This window comes from Lathyrus oleraceus, chromosome 6 (genome assembly GCF_024323335.1).
Source record: "Lathyrus oleraceus cultivar Zhongwan6 chromosome 6, CAAS_Psat_ZW6_1.0, whole genome shotgun sequence".
NCBI lineage: Eukaryota > Viridiplantae > Streptophyta > Magnoliopsida > Fabales > Fabaceae > Lathyrus > Lathyrus oleraceus.
The window spans coordinates 327,382,572-327,390,115 of NC_066584.1; positions in this window are offsets into that span (position 1 = coordinate 327,382,572).

Sequence of the window (7,544 nt, forward strand, 5' to 3'; positions counted from 1 at the left end):
TAATTCCCATGGTGAGGAATTAGTGAGTGAGTCACTAGATCTCAAATGAGTGGGACTAGTGAGCTTAGTAGCCGTATCTGGATTTGATCGGTGAGCTTGAACTATATGTTCAAGAATAGTCGGTACCGCATGTGTGGGGTCTCATTGCATAATGTATGTATGGCGTATAATATGAATGGATGTATTCCAATATTATACGTGTGGTTGTGTTGACATTGAGTATGAGTATGATTGAGTTGATATTGCCGTTGCTGAATGTGAAATCTGATTTGGGTGATGAAATGTGTTATTTACTTAACATGACATGATAATTTATAATACTTATTATATCGATTGAGGAACTCACCCTTACAACTATTTTTCAGGTAACGAGCAATGAGTTGAGTAGAAGCTAATGCTTGGAGTCTAGTGTAGTCTCCTTAGTGGGTCGTGCTCTGATAGATGTAACATCGGGACGGGATGTTTTTATTTTTTTGAATAATTTCACATGTAATATGTTACATGTTTTACATGATTGATGAGATTTCTATCCGCTGCGTTTTATGCAAATGCTTATGTTTTGAATTAATAAAAGAGCATGACCGTTATATTGGTGAATGGTGTGTAGTAACTGTGTGACACCCTTGATTGCATATTACTCTGATTGACACTTTGTTATTTCAATTAAATATTTGGGGTATTTTAGAAGGGTGTTACATTAGTGGTATCAGAGCATAGTCGGTCGAGTCGAGTCGTAATTATTCTGTTTCCCCTGTACGGGATAGGTGTTGTGTAACCCTATCAGTACTTATTGTTTTAGCTTGTTGGGTTTTCAGAATAGAGATGGCTGGAAGAGGTAGAGATGATGCTGCGATTGCTGAGGCTCTGGGCATGCTAGCTGGAGTACTTGGAGGGAATCCGAATGTGATGGGAATGGGAGCTGCTCGTCAACTGAGTGAGTTCCAGAAGAACAATCCTCCAATGTTCAAGGGAGCATACGATCCAGATGGCGCTCAGAAGTGGTTGAAGGAGATAGAGAGAATCTTCCGAGTGACTGAGTGTGCCGATAACCAGAAGGTCAGGTTCGGTACGCATATGCTATCAGAAGAAGCTGATGATTGGTGGGTTGCTACCCGCACTGAGTTGGAAACTGCTGGGAATGCTGAAATCACTTGGGCTATGTTCAGAGAGAGATTCCTGAGGAAGTACTTTCCAGAAGATGTCAGAGGAAAGAAAGAGATAGAGTTCTTAGAGTTGAAGCAGGGTAACAAGTCTGTTACTGAGTATGCTGCTAAGTTCACAGAGCTGTCGAAGTATTACACTCCCTATAGTGAGGCTGCTGGAGAATTTTCGAAATGTGTGAAGTTTGAGAATGGGTTGCGTCCCGAGATCAAACAGGCTATTGGATATCAGCGGATCAGAGTGTTTTCTGACTTGGTTGACTGTTGCAGGATTTTTGAACAGGATTCCAAAGCCAGAGCAGAGAGCTATCAGCAAAGGGTTGATAGAAGAGGCAAGAATCAGAATGATCGTGGAAAACCGTATGCAGCTGGGAAAGGTTTTCAGAAGCAGAGTGGGATGAAGAGGCCTAGTGGGGGAGACTCTAGCGCTCCTGCTAAGTGTTATAGATGTGGTCGGGATGGACATCGTGTCCATGAGTGTACCAGTGCTGAGATGAAGTGTTTCAAGTGTGGCAAAGGTGGTCATTTGGCTGCAGAGTGCCGGTTGAAGACTGTAACTTGTTTCAACTGTGGAGAGGTGGGTCATATCAGTCCACAGTGTCCTAAGCCGAAGAGAGAGAACCAGTCGGGAGGCAAGGTCTTTGCTTTATCGGGTTCTGAGACTTCTGCAGATGATCGTTTGATCCGAGGTACGTGTTATATTAATGGCTTTCCTCTTGTAGCTATTATTGACACCGGTGCTACTCATTCCTTTATATCTTTGGATTGTGCTGTGAAACTTAAGTTAGAGATATCTGAGATGTATGGTAGTATGGTGATTGATACTCCTGCAAAGGGTTCAGTGACTACTACTTCAGTTTGCTTGAGTTGTCCTTTGAGTATTTTTGGTAGAGATTTTGGGATAGACCTTGTGTGTCTTCCACTAGTGCAGATTGACGTTATCTTGGGTATGAACTGGTTGGTGTTTAACCGAGTTTCTATCAATTGTTTTGATAAGACTGTGATATTTCCTGAGGTTGAGGAAGGAAAGGATTTGTTTCTATCAGCGAGACAAGTGGATGAGGCAGTAGCAGATGGGGCAGAGTTGTTTATGCTGTTAGCGACTTTGGAGGCTAGAGATAAACTGGTGATTTGTGATCTAGCCGTGGTGTGTGATTTTCCTGATGTGTTTCCTGAAGAAGTGAATGAATTGCCGCCAGAGCGTGAAGTTGAGTTCTCGATTGATTTGGTACCTGGTACTAGACCGATATCGATGGCTCCGTACCGTATGTCTGCTGTTGAGTTAACTGAATTGAAGAGTCAGTTGGAAGATCTGTTGGATAAGAAATTTATTCGTCCGAGCGTGTCACCGTGGGGTGCACCAGTGTTATTGGTTAAGAAGAAAGAAGGTACTATGAGGTTGTGTGTGGACTACAGGCAACTGAATAAAGTGACGATCAAGAATCGGTATCCTTTGCCGAGGATTGATGATTTGATGGACCAGTTGGTTGGTGCGAGTGTGTTCAGCAAAATAGATTTGAGATCGGGATATCATCAGATACGTGTGAAAGCTGAGGATATTCAAAAGACCGCTTTCAGAACAAGGTATGGACATTATGAGTATTCTGTAATGCCTTTTGGTGTGACTAATGCGCCTGGAGTATTCATGGAGTATATGAATAGGATTTTCCATCCGTACCTAGACAAGTTTGTTGTGGTGTTTATTGATGACATTTTGGTGTATTCGAAATCTGAAGAAGAGCATGCTGAGCATTTGAGAATGGTTTTAAGAGTTCTACGAGAAAAGAAGTTATTTGCTAAACTGTCAAAGTGTGAATTTTGGTTAGAAGAGGTTAGTTTTCTTGGTCATGTGATTTCAAGAGGTGGTGTTGTTGTTGATCCTTCTAAGATAGAAGCGGTGTCTAAGTGGGAAGCTCCGAAGTCTGTTGCTGAGATTCGCAGTTTCCTGGGATTGGCTGGTTACTATAGGAAATTCATTGAGGGAGTTTCTAAGTTGGCGTTACCGTTGACGATGTTGACTAGAAAGGGGCAAGCATTTGTGTGGGACTCAAAATGTGAAGAAGGTTTCCAAGAGTTAAAGAGAAGGTTGACTACTGCTCCTATTCTGATATTACCGAGTCCGTCGGAATCATTTGAGGTTTACTGTGATGCTTCATTGTTGGGTTTGGGTGGTGTGTTGATGCAGAATAAGCAGGTTATAGCTTATGCTTTGAGACAACTGAGAGTTCATGAGAGGAACTATCCGACACATGATTTAGAGTTGGCAGTTGTGGTATTTGTTCTGAAGTTATGGAGACATTACTTGTATGGGTCAAGATTTGAGGTTTTCAGTGACCATAAAAGTTTAAAGTATTTGTTTGATCAGAAAGAGCTGAATATGAGACAGAGGAGATGGTTAGAATTTCTGAAGGATTATGACTTTGGTTTGAATTACCATCCGGGTAAAGCAAACGTAGTAGCTGATGCATTGAGTCGGAAATCATTGCATATGTCTATGTTAATGGTTAAAGAATTGGATTTAATTGAGCAGTTTAGAGATTTGAGTTTGGTGTGTGAGAGTACTCACAATAGTGTTAAACTGGGAATGTTGAAGTTAACGAGTAATATTTTGGATGAGATTAGAGAGGGTCTGAAATCCGATGTGCTTTTGGTTGATAAGTTGACTCTAGTGAATCAGGGTCAAGGTGGTGAATTCAGAGTTGATGAGAATGGCATTTTGAAATTTGGTAATCGGGTGTGTATTTCGGATGTTACCGAACTTAAGAAGAGTATTCTTGAGGAAGGACATCGTAGTGGCCTGAGTATTCATCCTGGAGCTACGAAGATGTATCATGATTTGAAAAAGTTATTTTGGTGGCCGGGAATGAAGAAAGAAATTGCGAGTTTTGTTTATTCCTGTTTGACTTGTCAGAAGTCAAAGATTGAGCATCAGAAGCCGTCTGGGCTAATGCAACCGTTGGCTATTCCAGAGTGGAAGTGGGATAGTATCAGTATGGATTTTGTTTCTGGTTTACCGAGGACAAGTAAGAATTTTGAAGCTATTTGGGTGATTGTGGATAGATTGACGAAGTCGGCTCATTTCATTCCGATCAGAATGGATTATCCGTTAGAGAGATTAGCCGAGTTGTATATTGAGAGGATTGTAAGTTTGCATGGTATTCCGTCTAGTATTGTTTCGGACAGAGATCCTAGATTTACATCGAAGTTTTGGGAAGGTTTGCAGAGGGCTTTGGGAACTAAGCTGAGATTGAGTTCTGCATATCATCCGCAGACTGATGGTCAGACTGAGAGGACGATTCAGTCATTAGAGGATCTTTTGAGAGCTTGTGTTTTGGAAAAGGGAGGTGCTTGGGATTGTTATTTACCTTTGATTGAGTTTACATACAACAATAGTTTTCATTCGAGCATTGGTATGGCACCCTTTGAAGCTTTGTATGGTAGGAGATGTCGGACACCTTTATGTTGGTATGAGTCCGGTGAGCGTGCTGTGGTTGGACCGGAGATTGTTCAACAGACTACGGAAAAGATTAAGATGATTCAGGAGAAGACGAGAATTGCTCAGAGTCGTCAGAAGAGTTATCATGATAAGAGGAGGAAGTCACTTGAGTTTCAAGAGGGAGATCATGTGTTTCTTCGTGTTACTCCGATAACTGGTGTTGGGCGAGCTTTGAAGTCGAAAAAGTTGACACCTCGATTTATTGGTCCTTATCAGATTTTGGAGAGGATAGGAGAGGTAGCCTATCGTATCGCTTTACCGCCGTCGCTTGCGAATTTGCATGAGGTTTTTCATGTGTCTCAGCTGAGGAGGTACATTCATGATCCGTCGCATGTAGTCCAAATAGATGATGTACAGGTGAGAGATAACCTGACTGTTGAAACATCACCTATGAGGATTGAGGATCGAGAATTGAAGCAGTTGCGGGGTAAAGAGATTGCCTTGGTGAAGGTAGCTTGGGGAGGACCAGCAGGTGGCAATGTGACTTGGGAACTGGAGAGTAAGATGAAGGAGTCTTACCCAGAGTTGTTCGCTTGAGGTATGTTTTCGAGGACGAAAACTCTTTTAGTGGGGGAGAGTTGTAACACCCCGATAATAATATGGTAATTATTTAAATTAAGTTAATAATATATTTATTAATTTAATTAGATAATTGGATTATTATTATTATTATTTTGGAATTATTGAATTATTATTATTATTGGAATAATAATTATTTGAAAATATATATAAACTGGAATAAGTAAGAAGAGTTCATTTTGGAAAATAAGGTTTTCACGTGAAACTCAGAGAAGCGGCTGAAAGAGGCAGAGCAAGAGGAAGAGCTAGAGAGCAAGGGTTGGAGAACGGAAAAGCTTGAAAGCTCAAAGTTGCCGGATTAACTCAGGTAAGGGGGGTTTATCGTCGTTTAATGGGTATTATGGGTTAGCATGTAATGGGTAGTGATAAACCGTTGAATTGACCCTAATTGGGATTGTTGAATGCTGAAAATTGTGATGGATATGTTGTGTTGAATCTGAAATTGAATCCGTAATTGTGTGAGTCGTGTTTTCCCGAACGTATAGTTTTCTACGGAATTGGAATCGGAGGTCCGGAAGTCCTCTAACGGCGGAAAATGCGGAGAATTCTGCATTCTGCTTTGTGTTAGCGCAGGAACTGCTGTTTTGTCTGCGTTAACCGGTTAACCCAGGGTGTTAACCGGTTAACACTGTTACGAATTGAGAATTAGTGCTGTTTTGCCTGCGTTAACCGGTTAACCCAGGGCGTTAACCGGTTAACACTGTTAAGTTTTGGGCAGTAAGCGTGTTTTGCCTGCGTTAACCGGTTAACCCAGGGCGTTAACCGGTTAACGCTGTTGCAGAGTGGAAAAATTGTTAATTTAAATGTTGTGTGCCTAATTGGTGGTTGCCTATATCAGTGTGTGATATGGTAGGGATTATTTCCCGCTGTTTTGAGCAGTATAGATATTAGTAGAGTGTGTTAATACTGTGTTCAATTATTTGAGATGATACGATGTTTTGACAAATGTGTTGATGATGTATGATGATATGCATAACGTTGCGAATGTATATATTATGCATGTATTTGTAAATGGGCTGTTATATGGCTTAGAGTGTGAGCATGTGTCCATTGTGGATTATTGTTGATGTTGCATTGCTAGATGATTAGCGTGCATAGCATAGCCCTTGGGGTTGTAGCTAATTCCCATGGTGAGGAATTAGTGAGTGAATTATTGTGGATTTGTTGTTGATGTTTGCATGCTAGGTGATTAGTGTGCATAGCATAGCCTTTGGGGCTGTAGCTAATTCCCATGGTGAGGAATTAGTGAGTGAGTCACTAGATCTCAAATGAGTGGGACTAGTGAGCTTAGTAGCCGTATCTGGATTTGATCGGTGAGCTTGAACTATATGTTCAAGAATAGTCGGTACCGCATGTGTGGGGTCTCATTGCATAATGTATGTATGGCGTATAATATGAATGGATGTATTCCAATATTATACGTGTGGTTGTGTTGACATTGAGTATGAGTATGATTGAGTTGATATTGCCGTTGCTGAATGTGAAATCTGATTTGGGTGATGAAATGTGTTATTTACTTAACATGACATGATAATTTATAATACTTATTTTATCGATTGAGGAACTCACCCTTACAACTATTTTTCAGGTAACGAGCAATGAGTTGAGTAGAAGCTAATGCTTGGAGTCTAGTGTAGTCTCCTTAGTGGGTCGTGCTCTGATAGATGTAACATCGGGACGGGATGTTTTTATTTTTTTGAATAATTTCACATGTAATATGTTACATGTTTTACATGATTGATGAGATTTCTATCCGCTGCGTTTTATGCAAATGCTTATGTTTTGAATTAATAAAAGAGCATGACCGTTATATTGGTGAATGGTGTGTAGTAACTGTGTGACACCCTTGATTGCATATTACTCTGATTGACACTTTGTTATTTCAATTAAATATTTGGGGTATTTTAGAAGGGTGTTACAAACAGTACCCATGCAAGCTTCATCTTCACTTAAAACCAACCAATAAACATGATGGAAGTGGTATTTTGCTTGTATCTTGAACCAAATTTGAATTGTGAGATTTCCCTCCAAAATACACATGTGAGAAATGATGATCATATGAACTTCTTCCATGCATGGCAAATGTTGATTTGGAATGTCTTGGTCATGAAGAGTATTTTGCAAAAGAGAATGGACCAAATTGGAGTTTTGTATCAAAAGTTATGTCACTTTGAACTTCCATGTATACTTTGTGATCATTTGGCCATAACTTCTCAACCATCCATCACATGGACATGATTTAGGACTTTTTGGAAAGGGGAGAGAAAGATCTACAACTTTCATGTTCACAAAAAATCCATTTGAAACTT